Genomic DNA, 20543 nt, shown 5'->3' on the forward strand with positions numbered 1-20543 from the left:
CACAGAACTAAACCTATACTCTATTTTTACTTTAATACACTCAGCCTGGATGGTACATATATGAAGAGCAGGATAACAGCAAATCTAAATGAGAGTAGTCAAGTCAAATAAACCACAAGTAATTCCACAATTTTTTATCCAATCAAGCATTTGTGGGTCCAATCCATGAAGACCCAATGTTGAAACTTTCTGATGGCAAATGGTTTTAATGTTGTGGCTCATAAGTGTTTGCAGTAATAGTAGGGAAGCAATGGTTGAAATGGGTAAAAAAAAGAAGTAAAATATTAAAAATACTCTTATATGCTACTATTTGCACCTTCTGTCAAATAAACTACTTTTCTTTCTCTCAGATGCTGCACAGTAGAATTTATATAACTCCAAATATATTCAGGCCAGGTAACCAGGCAGCTGTGGGACTGATTACAACCATGTCAGATCTGATCTGTCTTGTCTCTTTATAAAGTGTGTGTGTGTGTACGCGTGTGTGTATTGGTTAGAGAGGGTATTTGTTAGCCATTTTGCCTCCGGGGAAAATGATGGCAGTGGCATCATCAGCGGTTGCGAAGCACACCACGTTTCAGCGCTAAACTACTTCATTACTCTGGAATCAAATTGCCCTAATCGGAGATGGATGTCCTGATTTGTGGCGACACAAGGTGTGTGCGTGCGTTTTTGTGGATATGTGCATGTTACAGGTGCATCCATGCGTGAACATGCTAATGTCCATGTGTTTTTAGAGGGGGTGAGATTGCAATATAAATCAATTTGACTGCATAATGAAACCTGAGGTAAAGCAGACATGACAAACGCCATTTAGGACACAAGATTGCTTAATTTGATATGCACTATACTGCATGTAGCAAGGCTGAGGCCTGCTTGAATAATAAGACAGAACTTTACATTTGGTATCTACTGATTTTCAAAGTGTAGATGTCTGCCGTTTTCTGCTTTAGTCTGATCATGTGGTGTCCTCTTCCCAGGCCGTCCATAAAATATGGTATCTTAACCAACCGGAATTTGCAAGAAATCATTTTCTTACTCTGTAGGGGGGTTAAGCTGATCTCTACAACAGCCTAAAGCCTTTTCTTTTTATGGTTAATTCATATAGATTCAGATCCCTCACACAGTGATGGATGCAGAGATTAGTCATTTAATTGGACACCTATCAGACGCTGGACACATTTACTCATGAGCATCTTTACATCTTAAAACAAAAGGGTTCACATTAATGTGGATCGCTGTCATCCCCAGAAAGCAAAAGATTCATCTTTCAAATTTTCCTGATAAGCGATCTGTTGCAAATGTGGGAAATAAAGGCCGCTGAAGTGGTACAAAGGTGTTAAATTAAAGTCACATCACGCCGAAGTTCCACTCTGCATCCCATTGACTTCTACTGAGGACAGCGCGATGGACAAATGAGAGGATGTGTTCCTGGTTTCATTGAGGCTGCTCCAGCAGACGTGCATGTCAGAGGTCACCTTTGTTCAATGTTGACTGTCTCTATGAGCGCACACGGCCAGGAGGAACACTGCTGCTGTGTTTGGAAATGAAGGACCCATTATTCTAGTGTTTCATCACTGTGTTTTGTACAACACGACACCACCAGAATATCAAATGGAGCATTGCCCTTCCTGACAGTTTGAGAGCTCTTGATCACATCCTTTTTTGGGCCGACAGAATGGTCATGTGACTTCACACACACAACCCACTCACTTTGAGAAGAGGGAACTGGCAGTGCTAACATGCTAACTCATCTCCGGGTTTTAGGACTCAGTCTTGTATCATTTTGTTAAGGGACAGCATCACCACAGTGACCACTAATTGCTGCTAACTGTAGCTGCAATTAACTAGTTAGTCGTGCAGCTAGCGGGCGGAGGTTTTCACGCTCAGGCAGGTGCCCACCTCTGGCAAGATCATCCCCTGGGTATCAGGAGACAAACCAGCAAGGAAAGCGCCTATTATTGTTTCTCCACATTCTGTTGATTTAGTTAAACTAAGACATACTGTACCTTTAAAGGGCTTCTTCACCTCCTAAAATAGCTAAAATGACGTACCCAAATTAAAAGGACTGTAGCTTCTGAACCACACGGCCTACATACATAAATACGGAAAGCAAACCTCCGAAAGATTCTTGTGAAAGTGTCAAGAGCACTACAGGTGATGGAGAAACAGAGCAGCAGGTCTTTGAAGTCAGAAAAGTTTGAAAAGTCTGTGCTTAAGGAGCAAGTTGGCATAGACGCTTGGATCAGGAGAGTGTTTGACTTTGACATGGGAGAGCAATATTGCATCCTGTGTCCTACCAACAAGCAACACTGGCTAAACAACCTTACTGACCTTAACCAAGCAGTTTTAGTTGACTAAAACCAACCAAACCTTAACCACAGATCCTTCTTTATCTCTCGGTTTCCTGCCCTAACATACCCGAATAAGTCAGCCACCTATTTCCTCGTCCCTTATTAAACAATATATGAAATAATATTCTTCCAGGCTTGTATTGGCTTCTCTCTATATAACATATTTACGATCTGAGTGATCTGTGCCTGCGGTTTTCTGTTCTGCTCACCTCCAGGGGTTTTTGGATGCAATCCGAGCTGGATCAGGATCACCTTATAAAGAGCAAAAAACCTGCCCAGCAAAAGTACAGCTGCACAAAACTGTAATAGTATCTGTTCAATAATGTTTTTAACTTTGTGATGAGATTTCTTCTGAAACAAAGAGGCATACTTTCCAGACTGTGTTACAAAGTAGTTTCCGGCCATCCAGCAGCAGAGTGAGCGGGATGGAAATGCATGGAACACATTTTCAGCCAGTATGGAAATAACTCCTGAGGCGTTTTGCTATTTGCATAAATATTTCAAGAATATGTACAATACACTAGGTAATAATAAAAAGGACAGGGTTTACAGTCACTCTAACAGAATTACAGTCATTTCAGGACAGTGGAACAGCAGCACAAAGATGTCGTTTTTAGCCAGCAGTTTGTTGCTCTTAAACTGTTGCATTGTTTGGTTGAGCTGACATAATTAGCTTGTAAGCTCCAATCAGAATAAAATAAAATATAACACTACTCTACAGCTATACTAGTGGCTATAGGATGCTGTATAGACCGTATAACAAATGTTATTTGTTTTGCAGGTATTTGGTCATACGCCAAAGTGTTGTGGCACTAGATGGAAAACCACAGCGTCACCAAATAATTGGCATTCATCCTCTTGGAACTGCGAAAGTCTGCGCAAAATTTCAAGGCAATTCAGGCAATAGTTGTTGAGATATTTCAGTCAAAGTAATGGACCAACCGACCGGCACTGCCACTGCTAGAGCTACACTCCCAGCACAGCAAAAAACTATGAAAGTCTCGGCAAATGATCCAAATATCCAAAAATAGATAGATGGAAGCACCTTTAAACAGTCTTCAAACGTCTATAATCAACTTCTGTGACCTTTCCTTGTACTCTTCGCTAAACAGAAGTGTGGGAGGTGGAAACGTTGTGAGCTTATTAGCTGCCACAAAAAATGTTTCTTTGCTTCAACGTTTCAGAACATTTTTGACGAAGTTTTTGCAGCCCGACACAAACTTCTGGTCCTAACAGTGCGAATGCGGGGAAATAAGACTGATGAGCTATTAACATTCATACTCTTAGCTACTATAACATAGAAAAAAGCTGCACAAAGCCGAGTCACAGAGTCACATAATGCATACATATGCATACATATTGTAGTCTCTCACACACACAGTGTAAATGTCACTGAGGAATGCAATCTGTTCCTTCCACTCTGCATAGCAGGAGCAGTACGATGCAGGGTGCGTTCTCCCAAAGCCTGTTGTGAGAGGCAGATATTAAAATGGCACTGGGAGAAACAATTTACACACACCCATAAATTAATCCGCCGCTAAGATGCGGTTTTAATATCTGAAAGGGGGCCGGGGTGCTCTAAATGGCAGGATCGGTGTCACAGACGTGAGGTGCACCAGAAGCGACTGCACCGGGAGGAACTTTATGTCCCGGTAGCTCCACGACGCCAAACTGAATAAGTGGAGGTAATGGAGCCGAGAGGACAACAACAGCAGACTGGTATTAAGGTATAACACCACTGATAACACGCTGGGTCTGTCCCATCGCACACATTTGGGGGATTTTAGCACGTTCAACTGCCACCTGGTATGGAGGCAAATGTGTCCCACTTCTGAAAAACACCGACACACGTGTTCTAATAACCTGCTATTTAAGAGTGGCATTTATCCCATAATTCATCAGTCAAGTCAGTTTGAACACCATTAGATCATCTGAAGTTCCAGAAATTCTCCCTTTTCAGACTTTAATCAGTCTTTTGGTATCAATAATAAATAATTAACCCAGTTGATTTTTTTTATTGAAAACAGATTAAAATGATCTTTCAGCACTGGTGGAATATTTTTTTTTACACTTGATTGAAGACTTAGGATAAGCAAGAGGAAGATCTCTGCAGTATATGCATTATGTATGCACATATTAATCTTCATAGTAAGTTAGTGAGTTGGAGTTAGAACTGCTGCATTTCCCTTAGACGCTGTAGCAGTTAGCATAATGGAAACTCTAAACTGTACTTAAATGCAGGACTTAAATAAGTGTACTAAAACAAAACTGGTTTTACTGACCTTGCATGGTTTTCTGTTGCTATATTCTGATCATGTATTACTGAAAAATAGAGCCTTACACCAACGCTGCCACGCTTTTTCACCTTTATGCCTTCATAGTTCTGTTTCTCATCTGTAGTTGAGTCTTCACTAAGCCCTGCTCTCCTTAGTTACTGTTGCTACGTCTGTCAAGCTTTCTATTCTTGCGCTGCACGTATCAGTTTACGTTACTTAATGCCAGTGTACATGATATAACGTTAATGCTAACAGACTGAGGCTAAAGCTAAATTCAGCAACTAAATCCAGAAAGTCACATGTTACACATTATGTATCAATACAATAAATGCAATAAATGCACATAACAAATCCCAATTTAAACCCTGGAAATAAGCCACGACTTTTGTAAATGCAGTGGTAGTTAACACAAATTTGGCTGGAGGTAACGCTACTGCAGGTAGACAGTTGCTTTTCGGAGGAGGAGCCTAGTGAAGCGTCAGTTGCACTTTTTGCTGTGTTTATAACGTCTCTGCCTATCTTGTATTTTTGTATATTTGTTTTAGCAGCTTGGGGAATGAGAAACAACATTTTGTTCCTATTCACAGTATGAGGAAATGACAAACCTGCACTTTTACTTAAACTTGAACTTTTCGATGAACTGTTTATGGAGCACAAATAAAGAAGATTTATGTTATGCTGATAATAATGTAGGTGAGGGTGTTTTGATATTTCTCTCCTATGATCTTTCCTTCTCCGCTTTTCCACTTTCAGCTACTTTCCCCCCCTTTGCATCTTGTGCCACTATCATTACCTCGGGAATAATAAAAATGTGCGACAATGTGAGACTATCAAACACGCTGAATATTTTGCATGCACAAAATGTGGAGCTTGGAGTTCATATGCAAACACACCTCTTTATTAATCAACAGAATTCAGGAAATTCAACTTCTGTTGGGTGCACTGTGTGGAATATGCAATGGCAGAAATATTTCAAATCACTGTGAGTCACGAAATCTTTAGGAAATGTCATAAAAATGCAATATGCATACATAATATATCCTGCAGCTATGATGCGCTGCCTTCAAAAAGGCATATGATCTCAGAGAACGGTTATACAAGCGCTGCTGAGCACAGTGAGACATGAAATTGTTCAGTCTCGTGGACTGTCTCATAATGTAACTATTCATATGTTAGCAGCCGAGATGTGAGGATTTCAGAAAGTTCATGGGAAGTTGTGGAAGACAAGACTGGAACAAGGAAAAGTCAATTATTTATTTGTGCTTTGCAGTTAGAGGTTATTTCTTGGCTCGGCTTCACTCTTCCCTGCAGAAGTATGAGACTGTTGAGTGTTTCCCAAACTTCCAGGTGGTTGTTTGGGTTTTGTTTGGCATTTGTTAATGTGTAGTAAACTTTATCTAATACTGGATAGATTCGTATTAAAGTAGTGCATCATATCATGGAAGACACAGCATGTCTGTACTCTGGTACAGGAAACAGGAAAGGACAAAGTTGAGCAAGGCTCTGTTGGGTACCAAACTCGCTCAACTGTTATTGAAGCAAAAAAGGGGCAGAGCTTAGGAAGGATTAGTTGTGATAATACTTCCGTTGAACTCAAACAAAGCTATATAACAGTGATGTAGAAGTTTAAATCTCACTCCACACAAGATCTTTTTAATTTTTTTTTTTTTACTGTATGAGATTTTTGAGGGGGAAGCAACAAGTGCATCCATATCTCATGCAAACAAATTACAAAAAAACATTGTATGTATGGTGAGATTTGAACTTCGACAACTGCTCTTTAACACCACTGAATGACGGAAGGCTTTCACTTGTGTGGGAGTAAATAACCTCTTTAAGATGATAAAACTGTTGTATTTTAATGGGGATTATATGCTGAATCTCTCAGTATTCATCATCCTCAGATATAATAAAAAAAGAGAAAATAAAGCTAATATATTCATCTCTTTGATTTACCTCTTTGAAGATGAGGGTGTGTATTATTGTCATTTAAAGCCCACATCAACCACAGCCAAAAGATGATTTCAGGGCATGATTTTTTAAAAATAGCGCTCGCTAATGAAACTATTTGCACCTGCTAATAAGGCAGCACAGGTGTGAGTGAGGAGAAATGCCACACTGTTTGACACTCGCTGAGTCAGAGCGAGTGGGAAACTAACAGGATTGGTTGTAGAGGAGGAGGGGGGAGACACCGCTAGAGCTTTATCCATTCCTCTCGGCCCCATGCATCTGCCACCATAATTTGCGATAATGACGGCATCCCAGCAGGGCCACTCTGCGCAGAGTGATCCGGAATTGATTTAGTGCATTAATTACGCCCCTGTTACACTGGTGTCATGGACAATATTTTACAATTTGATAAGCAAAAGACGCGCCGTGGGATCATTTTGATGAATTGCAAGGGTTCGGCCGTAGCGCGCTTTTATGGTCGTACCTTTTAATTTAACGGTAATCACATTCCCCCTCCACACCGTGAAGGCAGCAAGACTTTAATTTCACCTCTGAGACCTCTGCTCTGCACTGTGTCTGCTTTGATCAGGCCGACAAAAAAGCAGGCATGCAGCCGACCACACACACACGCACACACACACAGATGAATAAGTGAGCAGCACAATCGCATCCCAGAACACAATGGCGGGTTGTGTGCATGCATGTTTAATGTGTGTGATTGTGTGTTCATGCATATGTTTCCATAATATTTGCTGTATGAATATGTGTGTGTGTGTGTGTGTGCATCTATTCTGTTACCCTCTGCACCTTTCCCTGCATTGAAACAACAGCTCTCCAATGCTGCAGGCTATTCAGCCAACCAGCCCGGTAATGAGCAGGAGCAGAGTCTCAGTCGTACCACCTACCAAACCCCCCCTGGGGGCAGAAAACACCCCGACGTCCAAACTGTGGGGCTGCAACTCCCACAGGAGTCAGGTCCAACAGTGGCAGCCAAAACAGGGCAGTTTGCAAAAAAAAAGTTGTCAACAATATGCATGCACGGTATATTCAAATGTCTGCCTCTGTTTTTATATATGATGCATATTTACAAAAAGTTTGAACATTGAATACCTTATCTTTGTAGTGTATCCAACTGAACGCAGGCTGAAAAGTACACGGAAGTCACTGTATTTTGTATTTATGTACCTTTTACACAACTTTTTTGGAATCGTGGTTTGTACTATCATCCATGTTTTTACATCCATTATCTGTCCAGACTTCAACCTTCCCCCTATGTGTGCCCACAGGGGGAGTTATAGTTGTTCACAAATATTTTAATAAACACTAAACCCAAAATCTGTATACAACTATATTGTGGTGGTTAAAGGGGTTGTTTTTCACCTTTTACCACCCACTGTTCTGCCTCTGGGATGTTAGCTGCACTATGTCAAACTTGTAGGGGCTGTCAATAGGAGAAAGTTACATGAATATGTAATATATGTATGAATATGTATGACTCTTAACTCTTATTTTTGTCATTTTCATACAGAATGTCCAGTCACAGTGCAGCAGTGTCAGAAGTTTGGTGTTTCTGGGCTGAGTGTAAAAGGGTTAAAGTCTCTTAACTGGGTTTAGGGTTTAGAATATATGAGATGGATTATTTTGTTAAGTGCCAGAACTGTCACCAGGTATTTCACTGTTATACTCTCATATGTGTTACATTTTCCTTTCTTGTCTCCAATGTTTGCTTCTGCAAAGACACATTTTCCCCAGAGTGAACATCAGGTAATTTGGAAAGCCACGCTTATTGTTTCAAAGCTTGGAAACCTGAAAAACATCAAAATAATCATCAAGGCTGTGCACCTCTGTGCTCAGGTGAAAACAGCTGCACCAGCAGCAACAAAGCAGAAATGACAAGTTCATTCAGTCTAAGCAGCAGCGCAGATGAAAGATGGCTTTTTTGCTGTTGTAGCTTTAATGCTAATGCTAGCTTGTGTTCATCTGTCGCAGTATACATCGGTCTATAGAGAGCTGAACTCCCCCAGGGGACATTATTCCAGTAAAGAAAACACAAACAGTGACAGAAAAATCATTTTTAAATCCTGTTTGAGTTGTGCCATGAATTACAAGTATTTCCAGAATGTGAGAAAAAGAATTAAAAGAGGTCAAAATCACTCCAGCCATGTTGAGAGCAGACAGAGTTGTCGCCAAGGGACTGTTACTGTCCGCCCAATCGTTCAACACTGAGTTTGCAGAAAAGTTCTGCAGACAAGAAAACAGTGAGCTGTGCTGCTTAAGTGCACTGAGCGGCTTTGCAAACCTGCTAATATGTGCGCTGAAATGAAAAGCAAGAGGTTCAGCCGTGCACATTCAGACAGATAGTGTGGTGCAGCTGCGAGCTCTTAAAAAATGACTTGTCTCTCTGCATATTTTTTCCTAAATAAGGCCCCGTGGTGACCCACCAGAAAGAAAGAAGGGAGCTTTGCCTCTCTATGGTCTTCTGTCATGGATATCTTTAAAATGCCATTTTTCTACAAATATTTTTGTTTTTGTTGAAACAACATGCCGACTGCAGTTTATTTTTTTGTATAACAGAATTTGTCTCACAAATAAATATGCTAGATGGCATAAATATGCTGGATAGAATATTTATTCTGTAATTTTGTCTGTTCAAATCCTGAATTTTGAAAACATCAGCCAAAAGAATGAGATCCAGTCACGTTTCCAATAAACTGTGCTTACAAATTGGTGTAGAATAATTTCCTTTTTCGTCTTTATCTCTACACATTTGTGACACAAGTGAAAGACAAGTGGATCATCAGCAACTTTTTTCTTTTCCTTTTAGTTTTGTGTTCGGCAGTGTCTAGTAAAACACTTCAAGCTTTCCCTCTTCAGTAAGAGAGGGAGAAACGAGAAAAAAAAACTGTAACAGAATAAAACAAAGCGTAAAATGTTATATTTTTCTTCCCTTGGACTTAGACGTCTCCATTTACCCCACTATTAACGGGCTATAAGATACATCAGGGTTGTGCCACCGTGATCTGGCAGGGTGCTGGCTGGCGCGAGCAGGGTGCTAATTTTCCCAGCATTAAGAGCTGTAATTATGCAGACGCTGCCGGGAGCCCGCGAGGCGCTAACAGCCTCCCGTTCCAGGCGACAGTCCCAACCTTTTATGAGCTCCTCAGCTGGTTCAGAGGCTAATGAAACTGCACGATTCGCCCGGCTAGCACGCCCCTCTCCAACCGCCGCTCGGGGATCATGGTGTCATTATTTGGTGAAGAGGGCCGGTGACAGCCATTGTGCGGCGTGAAGCACAATAGTGTGAAACATCTGTAGAGAGCAGGGACAGGGAGTGAGAGAGAGAGGAGCACTTGACCTCCTCACTGGCCTTGTCCTCTACCTCTCTCTGTCTCTCCATGTAAATAACATCTCTCACAGCGAGGGGAAAGCTCTGCTCTCAGCCTCACTCAAAAGGCCTGCAGCACAGACAACACAGACGTAGATTCACGTTGTCATGAGAAACTAATTGGGGGAAAATTCCACAAAAATAAGAATCAAACAACCTGAGGAACCCACTGATACTTTCCAACACACCAGATATGAACACTTGACTGTTACAATCAAGTCTACAGGGACCCCTTTTTGTGTTTGTCATCCCTTTTCCTCCTGTTTGTTTCCATCCACTTGTTTTTAAGCACATTTCACATCATTCACACCTGAGTGGAAATGACGGGAATTTAGAAAAGAGTCAACATATCACAAAAATGTTACAATTGGCTGAGGTTCAAAAGTGGGTGTATTGATAAAACTCAAACAAGGTGCATAAATTATGACGGAAATGAGCATGTAGCTCAAACATCCACTGAGGAGAGGAATAGATGCAGGCACAAATTAATTTGTGGCACAAATATAAATTACACATCCCCAATTTGTTTGTCTGTAGTTTGACTGATGCTCTTTTAGTCTTGTAATTTTATGGCAGCGCTCTTCATCTAAAGTGGATTAACGGCAGCCAGCGAGGGCTGAACAATTAAATGAAATTTTATCGAAACTGCAATACGGCCGACTGCAATTTTCAAATCGCAGGTGGTGCAATATTTGTATGAGACAAAATGCGTATCAAAACATCATTTTAAATAAAATACCGTCTTGTCCTGGTTCTGTGTCCTGGTTGTGTTCTACAGACTTCTGCAGACAGAACATCTCTGTTTGGGACAGATCCCCACAAACAGTCTTTTTAAATAGACATGAGAAAAATTATGTGAACTTTATCATTCCCACTAATATCATAAATCATATCAATTGCAAAGTTAGTCTAAATAAGAATGCCGACTGTTAAACGTGATGGGCCCGATATTTATGTGCGAAGCAGCTGAGCTCTAGACCCCAATGATCATTTTGAATCTGACGAACCAACAGACCTCCTTACACTGGAGGAAACCTGAAACAACAGACCTGACCTTTGATACTGCTCTGGTTCTAAACTGCTAGTGTTTCAGTACAACTGTTAAGTTAAATAAGGTGAAGTAATGGAAGGTTAAGTAATGTAAAGTAAAGTTTTGTTCTCTCAGTAGTAGGGCAGTCACTGTGCAGCACCCAGGGACCACCTCCAGTTCTAAGCCAGTGCCTTGGTCAAGGACACGGCAGGATAAGTAACTGAACATACATGTTTTTTTTTACGACGGGGAAACTAGAGCACCCAGATAAATCCCATGCAAAACATGGGTAGATCACGGAGAGAAACCCCACACATAATTCGAACCCAGGACCTTTGTCACAGTGCTAACGACCGCCGTGCTTCCCCGGTTATGGTCGCTGACGTCTTTCCGTGGATAAGTTAATTAGGTCTCTAGTTTCCCCAGTCCACCTCAAGGACATTACATGGATGCCCGTATGTGAGTGCCGAACATTTCATTCCAAAACCTTGAGCCTTAATCCGCTGCTACAACAGCCTCCACTCTTCTGGGAAGAGTTCCCACAAGATTTTGGAACTTGGCTGCAGGGATTTGTTCCCATTCAGCCACAAGAGCATTAGTGAGATCCTCCGACATCAATGTTGGCTCACAAGGCCTGGCTCGCAGTTTGGCAGTCCGAACCATCCCACCGGCGCCGGATGGGGTTGAGGTCGGGGCTCGGTGCTGGTCACCAAACTGGGAAAAACTTTATTCTTATAGACCTGGAAATCTGGAACTCAGATCACTGGAGTTTGTAGAGTGTGCATGTATGTGAAGTAGGTCAGATCATTGTAACTTTTCTCAGGTTTACCAAAGAAAGCTCTTAGTTAACTAAAAATAGTAGCCAGAGAAGAACAAAATAAAGAAAGATGAACATATTACATCATTCACAAGTCTCTACAGTTATCAATAAGTGAGAGAATTCACTTTTAAATCCTGTTACTGGTCTACAAATCACCAACTAGACTAGGAACTTTAATGCAATACTTAACTAAAGCATTTTGTCATTATGCTGCACACTTGAAACAAAGTTCCACATGACTATTCTCAAATCTGAACTTAAAACCTTCCTCTTCTCTGTTGCCTCTAGGGTTGGTGGGTACTGAACTTGATACACTTAGGAGTACCGATCAAATTATGTCAGTGCTACCGATTATCGATTCATGTTAAATCAATCTGTGCCAGATTTCAGTATCTGAGAGCTCATCTTGGCGAGAGTAAAGGCCTGATTCCACAAGGCACGGCTGTGTCGAGTTACAGGCGCGCCACGTCTGCTGGAGCTGATTGCAGCCATTTTAGTCAATTCTTGTGACTAATGTGTTCCACCAGCAGCGCCTCAGTACATCCTAGAGGCAGCTCTCCACTCTGTTCTGCTTCAATTCTGCTTCAAATACACGCTGAGACTGTTTCTGACGGGGCCCTGCATCAAGCTGCACAGAGCAGATCGAGTTGGCTGGAAGTCAGACCCAGGAACAACATGGAGAATCCAGTCAACTTTCAAAATAAAAGACCCTGCGAAGAATCCCGATCATAAAATCAGACAAGACAGAAACTATGTGGCCTTCTAACATAACCAGGCAGCTAACGTTAGCACACCTGCAGCCAATGCCAAAGTTTAACCCTCCACTGATGATTCAACTTTAAAGAACCTGTGTGTAGGATTTAGTAGCATCTACAGCTGCAAACACCTTGTCTCACCCTCCCCTTCCAGATATATAGGATAAACTACAGTGGCCATGAAACTTATGAAAGGCTAGTACTGGTGCAACATGGCAGCCTCTGCGGATATAAACTGTTCAAGCTAAGGTAACGAAAATAAAACGATTCTTATTTTCAGCCGATTACGCACTAATGAAAACATACTTCTGGATATTATATTGCATTTCTGCCATATTCTGACAATAAATCCCTGCAAATCTTACACACTGGACCTGGACAACTTTGTAGACATGTTCAGGCAATTATTTATCTAGTTGGAAATACAGTATCTGGGCTTTTTTCACTGTCTTGGTTGATGTTAGCTTAGCATTTTTACTAGTGTTACTTGTGCGGCCAAAGCCACTGGCTGCTTCCGAAATTCCTTTCAAATGTGCTACTTAGTATGCTAAAACAGTATGTGAGATTCATCAGTAATGTTCTGAAGAAAAAATAACTGACTCATTCACCAAATTCCAGGCCTTTAAGTGAGCCGTTGTTCCCACGCCGCGATGATATTCACTCACTATCATCAATTATTATCTGAGATGTCCTTTAATTTGAAACTAAGAGCCCAAACCATGAGAAATGCTCCCAGAACAAAAGCTGGCTATAGCATGTGTATGATGAGTGAATGGAGGATGGATGGGAAACATCGCTGAAGGACATACACGGTGAAGCTGGCGTGATAGAGTGGAGTCTGAATTACTGCCTCACAGTAAATTAATAGCACGGAGTCGCACTCTCAGACAGAGAGGAGAGTGATCGGATGAGTGCTGAATAATGACACAGAGAAGCAGTAATCTCCGACTAGCACACTGATCTCAGCAGGTTACAGCAAGGACATGAAAGAATCAAAAAAAAAAAAAGTTGTAGCTGACTAAGTCATGACGCAAACGACCAGGGATTAAACTTAGTCATAATGTATGAGATAAGCAACCTTTACTCCCCTGCGAATGTGTTCTGTAACCTCATTTTAACTCCAAACCCAGCTTCAACACCTCTTCTAATATACCATCCACACAGCAGGCTACAAGTTAATGCACACACACACACACACACACACCCGCTGATAGTTTGCTAAGCATATGAGGCAGCGGAGCAGAAAACGCGTGCCTCCACAATAGATTTCTGAGGATGTACGCTTTGAGAATAGCTGAGCTGCAGAATCACTGAGCGCTTTCATTTGCAGCTGAAATACAGCCCAAGGAAAATGGGAAGCCTTTGGTGTGAGGAGTCTCTTTTCTCTCCTCTCTCATCTCTTTTTATTTATTGTCTCCTCTGTTGCCTCCGCTGCGCTGAACTGAACTTGCCGAGCCACGTTACCCTTCTTAAAAAAAATTGGGAGAGTTTGGAAATGAGTGCTTCTTAAAAAAAAAAAAAAAGAAGAAGAAGAAGCTGTATCTCTGTTTTCTCTCTGTCTGTCTCGGCTGGTGTTTGCCAGAGATAAGCTCTGTAAAGAGTGTCTCTGTCTGCATGTCGACATAGACTATACACCTCAGTGACCATGTCATTCATCTCTCTTTATTGCTGGAGCCTGTGTGTGTGTGAGTGTGTGTGTGTGTTTCTAACTAACTTGTGATAAAGTCGGTCCTCTGGGAAGAAGTTTGAGAGTTTAAAATACACATGCATGGCCGTATACGTCTCCTCCTGGCTTTATGGATGGACATCCCCCGTCCCTGTGCTCTCAGCTGCAGCCCTGGCATGGCGCCCTGTGTTTTGCAGCGCTAGCCGCCAGATTGATCCGGCTTTAATGAAGAGTCCTTCAGCCTAGGTGACATCATTAGCTGGTTGTGGGCCACTGCGGGCCACTTGGCGCGGCTCCCCGCTTCACTTCTGGGAAAATGGGTCATTGTGAGTGACAGACAGACAGTGGCCAGGGGAGCCGGCCAGCAAACTAGACAGACAGAGGGGGGTACGCCTGCCAGGCGGCGGCGCGCTGATGCCCTTCAGACACCTGTGCCTGTATTCACAAAACATTTTATCTTGGACCAAAAAGTACTTCAGAGGAGGCCTAAACAGTTTTAGGAAGGAGTTTTTATGAAGAACACAACTTTCAGGCCAACTTTAGTGAGCTGATTGATGCCACTGCTGGTTTATGACATAATTTCACTTTTTTTGGCTTCATTCCTTCTAGAAACCCAGAGAAGAGTGGGCAAGAAATGCTGAGAAAGTCAAGTTATGAGAAATATAGTAGATTCTTAAAGGTCTTAAGGGTCCAGTGTGTAAGATTTACGGGGGTTTACTGGCAGAATATTGTAGAAATGGAACCTGAAAATAGGAATTATTGTCTTTTCTTAACTTAGATTGAAGTATATCTAGTATATCTCCAGAGGGCCACCATGTTGCACCGCCATGTTTCTACAGCAGCCCAGGACCCAGTGTTTGCTATCTGTAGCGTCAGAGAAGTTAGCCTTAAGGCTTTCTGCCAGAAAGTCCATCTTAGGTTGATTTAGGTGGAAAAAAGTTAAAAGTTAAAATAGCAAGATTTTTGCCAGGAAGTGCTTTCTGGCAGAAGGCTCTGAACGCCAACTTCTTCCACGTGTGATCACCACTAGATGAAACTAAACTCTACACAGTCATCCTTCAAAACATGCAGCATTGTTGGGCTCTGGATCATCAATTGAAGACAAAAACATAATAAACATCTTTTTAAAAATATAATTGTCGCAATCAGATATACATCTATATCTATTCTGTTGCATAAGGTTTGAAAAATGGTAAAATTTAACATTTAACTGCCAGATTTTATACAAGATAAGTTGTAAACTAATAAATTTCATTAAGTAACTTCAGTGAAGTTATAATAAAGGCAATATAAATGCTTTCATTCATTGCTGTAATAGTAACATTAACTGACTAACTCAAATAAGCACACATTTACATTTATACAACATTTAAAAATGCCTCAAAGAGCTTTGTTGCCTATTTCTAATTGAAGCAAATTAGAGAAGGGAAGAAAATGTTAAACATCTGGCACATTTATTTATTTATTTGTTTATTTATTTTTAATTTTTAAGGGTTTTAAACCCTTAACGACTATAAGTGAAAGAGAGGTTATTTTGAATCAAATGGTGGAGTTTTAGAGTTTTTCTGTTCTGTGTATCAGATGGAGACTGATGAGGAGTCTTATGAACTTTGATCTGATCTGTGCTAATTCAATATATTTGGCATTAAACTAGATTACAGCTTTAAAAAAAAAAAAGGTCCTATGAGCTGTGTTGCGCTCGGTCAAAAGTGATTTTTAAACGTGTAAAAGAAAAACTGGGGTCAGACAGCATAAACAGTGCGAGTACAGATGTCTGCCTTCTCTTGGATATAATGGAAGTAGATGGCGCTTAACTTGTGGTGCTCAAAGCATCAGAAAAACTCAAAAGCAATATTTCTTTCCAGAAATCATGACCCGGTTACTGAAAATAGGATGTGAGGTAGGATCTATTTTCTGTTTGTCATCAAAGGTCAACTGAGGTCAAATACTACGACCTTTGACATTGAGCTTTCAGTCCTAAAAGTGCATCTCACCATCTTTACTAAAGCTTTATAGTGACACAACGGAGTAAGCTCCACACATGCAGGCCTATAAACTGGATAAAACAAACACTAAGATGTATTTCTGAATACAAAATGGCCCAGATTTGATTCAGACTGGGCTATAAAACTAACTTGATCATATTTCTGGTCCTCTTGCACTCTCGCTGAAGAGGAGGCAGAGACTGAGAGATGCGGTTTGGAGGAAAGCTGGACCTGAGGAGCCATCTCATCCATCTAACTGTCAGCATCTCGCCAGGCAAAAATCACAAAGTCGTCCTGTCTGTCCCTGCCCTCGCCCCCTCTCCCTCTCCATCTCTGCCCCGTATCCCTGCTCCCTCCGCACAGATACACGCGGACACAAACACAAACACGCGCCCCTGCGGCACGGTAGCTGAACATTGTAATTTTAGCGCAGCAGCTGTTTTTGCCTGCCATAAAAGCGACGCCCCTCTAGCTCTTCTCTCGCCTCACCCCTCCTCCCTTCCCTCCGTGTCCATCCACTTGTCCATATGCACTGCGAGGACCTCCCAGGCTGCAGTTTTAAAATAAAACACAGAGATTCCAAGTGCATCAGTCCTTCTCAGAAAATCCCTCGCCTGCCTGCGGCTCTGAATGCATGAGCTCATGTGAAGTGTATCTGCTGAAATGTGTGTGGCATGTATGTGAAGATACAACATGTGTGCACTGAACTTTGTGTGAACCGCTGTGTGTGAAAGTTTCAGATAATGCAAAAGTCAAAAACAAAAAGAAAGAAATACCAAAGATGTGCTGCTAACATATTTAAGGCTCTGTTCACGTCTATATATTGCATTTTTGTCCATCCTGGGGGAGAGATCCCTCCACTGCAGCTCTTCCTGAGGATTCTTCCAGTTTTTTGTCTGTTAAAAGGAGATTTTGTGGAGCTTTTCTGAACCAGAATCGAGAGTCTCAGGTGTTGTACGCTTTACAGCCTTTAAAGCCCCTTGAGGCAAATTGATATTTTGGGCTACATGTATAAATTTTGACTTGACTTGAGTCGACTTAAGGCAGGCCTATTCAATTACTTTTTTTTAGAATGGCTCGCGGCCATGTCTGTCTTGTAAAATTAGAAAGTAAAACTGATACATGATACACATACTAAAACTGTTAAACAATGCAACTTTCAATGTTTGTCCTCCACTTTCTTGGTTTTCAGCATGAACCCTGCCTAAGACCCGCCCCTTTTCACTCTGTGCTCCAATAAGAATTGAGCAAGCTTGGAACTTTGGTCGGTTTCCTGTAGATTTGCTATGTCCCAATTTAACATATTTCTTTCATTAAGTTTGACTCTCCTAACCAATGAATGAGCTTGTTACCCTGCTAATAAAATAACGATCTTCTAATAAACAATTTTAAACATCCACAAACCTCGAACGTTAGCAGGTTATTTAATTAAAATCACAATGATATATTTTGGCCTGTCTGCTGCCTAATTGGGTTGCCCTGACTTAAGGTTTTGTGATCATTACAGCTGGGAATATGTTAATAACATCTTATGAAATCATGCCTCTAAATTTAATTTAAAGTCTTGTTGTATTGCTTTGCAATGAAGTGCTGCAGAGCTAAACATGCCCACTTGTAATTCTTTAACTATCTTTATGAAATCATTGAAAATGAAGGGGGTGGTCCATGAAAGTGAAACACTTAACTCTCCATCCTCACATCATAGCACTTCCTAAGAATTAGGGTGGGGTCTCTGATTTCTTGTGACCAATAGTGGGATTGCTATATAGTTTCCATGGCAACCACATAAGTCTCCTGAATCCTGACCCCCCCACCACCACCACCACCACCCAAACTCACATCCACTTAACAATCCCCCAGATGCCTAATTGTTTCCCTAATGATGCTGGGCCTAATGGGACTGTTTATGGTATTCATTTGATAGCTCTGGCCCAGTAATTAGACTACACCTCACTTCATTAAACAGCAGGGGGGAGGAATGGCGCCTGGTGGCACGTACAGTATAAGCACATGAAGTAGCACAAGTGAATTTTCAAACACAGTGCTGAAGACAATGGACACACACACACACACATAGAATCAGACCCAAGAGAGTACTGTGTTCCAGAGAAACTTTACATTCAAATACTGCTCATCTTCCTGCAGTATGTCACAGATATTTATAGTAATTCTTCCCAACACCCCTTATTATCAGTTCCATTGTACTGTATAGTACAGACAAAGGGCTTCAATCAATATCCATGAGTTCTGTCCAAGTGTGCTGGTTACATACTATACCACTACAGATAAGAGGCTGAGCTTCATGAGCTGAATACTAATGTACAAGTGTCCTACTATTGCTTCTTAAAGGACTACTCCACTTTTCAACAGTCTGGTGAATTAGTAACATCCATCAGATTGTATGTAATGAAAGAAAATAGATGTAGGTGATGATCGACATCCAAGAAGTGATAACAGAATTCAGTTGTTGTCTGAAAAGGACAGACTTTAAAGTCTATTCTTCAACATCTATTTTACCACTCCTGTGAGCAAAGCCTGGCAGGTCACACCATTAAATTAGCATCCAGATGAGGAGCTGCTATAACGCGCTAAGCAACAACAACAAAAACACAGTTTGACGCTGCTTTGTGAGGCCGAACCGGCGAGGGAAAGGGCAGGCAGTCCTCATGTATTGAGGGGGTAAAGGCGAGCAGGCTTTCACAGTAGGTGCAGCAAAGTTTTTAAAGTGTTGACCCCTCTGTATACACTTTAAAAGCTAAACTTAACTAAAACACCCACAAACTTCCTTACGGTTTTGTGTTTTTTCATCTGTTTCTTCACTTATTTATTTGCATATGAGATAACACTGTAATGTTAGCTCTACTGCTATTTTTATGTTACCCTGATATTTTATTGTACACCACTTTGGTCACATTTGGTTGTTTTAAAAGTGCTTTATAATTAAACTTTAATTGATTTATATATATTTGTTTTCATCTCATTTTATGTATCACACCCTCTCTATTTTAAATTTAAGTTTTTATCATCAGGATGGAAGTCCTGTGCCAAGTAAAGTATTCTGCTGCTACAGTTTTTTGTTGAAGTTGCATTTATCTGACAGTTGTAACATAAACAAAGGGTTTTTTTTGACAGGGTAGTAAGTAAAACTAACACACACTCTGCATATCTATATGCATTTTAAAAACTTAAATAAATGTTGGCAAACTCGCTCAATTTAATTTGCTATATTAGTGAGATAGCTCCATGATGTGCTTTGCCAAGCTTACAGAACACAATTAAAATAGAACGGATTCAATTCAGAGCGATCCCATAACCGTCTAATTTACAGTTTATGCTTGTAAGCTAGCAAGCTAGTCACATCTAAGAATCAGCAGTGTTCTCTTGAGAGTTATAAAAAATATGCAAAGCCAGCAGCCTCCGCTCAGACATGCAGTCCCAGCCCTCTGCTTCCGTCCCTGTCCATGGTGCTGAAACTTTCTAAACCTGTTGAGGTGCTGCAACATTTCCGAGTGTTTATCCCAGTGCCGCTGTCCATGGTGCTGAAACCATTCAATCCCGGCCTGCCGGTGTAACTATCCATGGTGCTGAAACCATTCAATCCCGGCATGCCGGTGTCACTATCCATGGTGCTGAAACCATTCAATCCCGGCCTGCCGGTGTCACTATCCATGGTGCTGAAACTCCTCAAACCAGTCTATCAGTGTCACTATCCATGGTGCTGAAATCCCTCACTAAAGCCTCCCTGTGTCGCTGTCCATGGTGCTGAAACACTCCCATCCTGTTTATTTGGCTGTATAGCGCCCTGAAACAACTCCCACACCGCAATGAAAAAAGCACAATCCATAGCACGACTCTTTTTGCTAACAATGTTGTGTTATACTCTGGTGTTATACCTCGCCAGAGTCATGATGCAAAATGATGACTCATGGGTCTGAAATGTCTATTTTCTGTATATAATAAAGTAAAATACTGAGTACTACTCATGGTGCTGAGACATTCTGACCTTCTCTGAATGGGCCTCCTGTTCAGTCCTGTTTCTTTGACTGTCCTACAGTGCACTATAATTAAAGGGACAGCGTGTGTTTCTGTACCATACATCGCCCTAAACAATTCAAAATATAGAGCAACTTTTTCCAAACATTCATATAATGAAATGCATTAAATTTTATACAAGAGAGTTGTATGGCACTACACCCGTCAGTGATTTTTAAAAAATGATGATGATTTTGAGGATCAGCAGCAGCAGTCTCAATTTATTGCCACCATCGTGTAAACTACTGAGTGGCAAATACTGTGTAGGAAATACTGAGTCAGTGACTGAA

General features: G+C 41.2%; 1 protein-coding gene across 5 annotated transcripts in view; it reads right to left on the minus strand.

The window, feature by feature from the left end:
- Positions 1-20543, minus strand: part of LOC146304607 (receptor tyrosine-protein kinase erbB-4-like) — a 319877-nt gene that overhangs the window by 139336 nt on the left and 159998 nt on the right. The window lies entirely within an intron of this gene.

This window comes from Lutjanus erythropterus, chromosome 24, assembly GCF_056507025.1.
Source record: "Lutjanus erythropterus isolate fLutEry1 chromosome 24, fLutEry1.hap2, whole genome shotgun sequence".
Taxonomy (NCBI): domain Eukaryota; kingdom Metazoa; phylum Chordata; class Actinopteri; order Lutjaniformes; family Lutjanidae; genus Lutjanus; species Lutjanus erythropterus.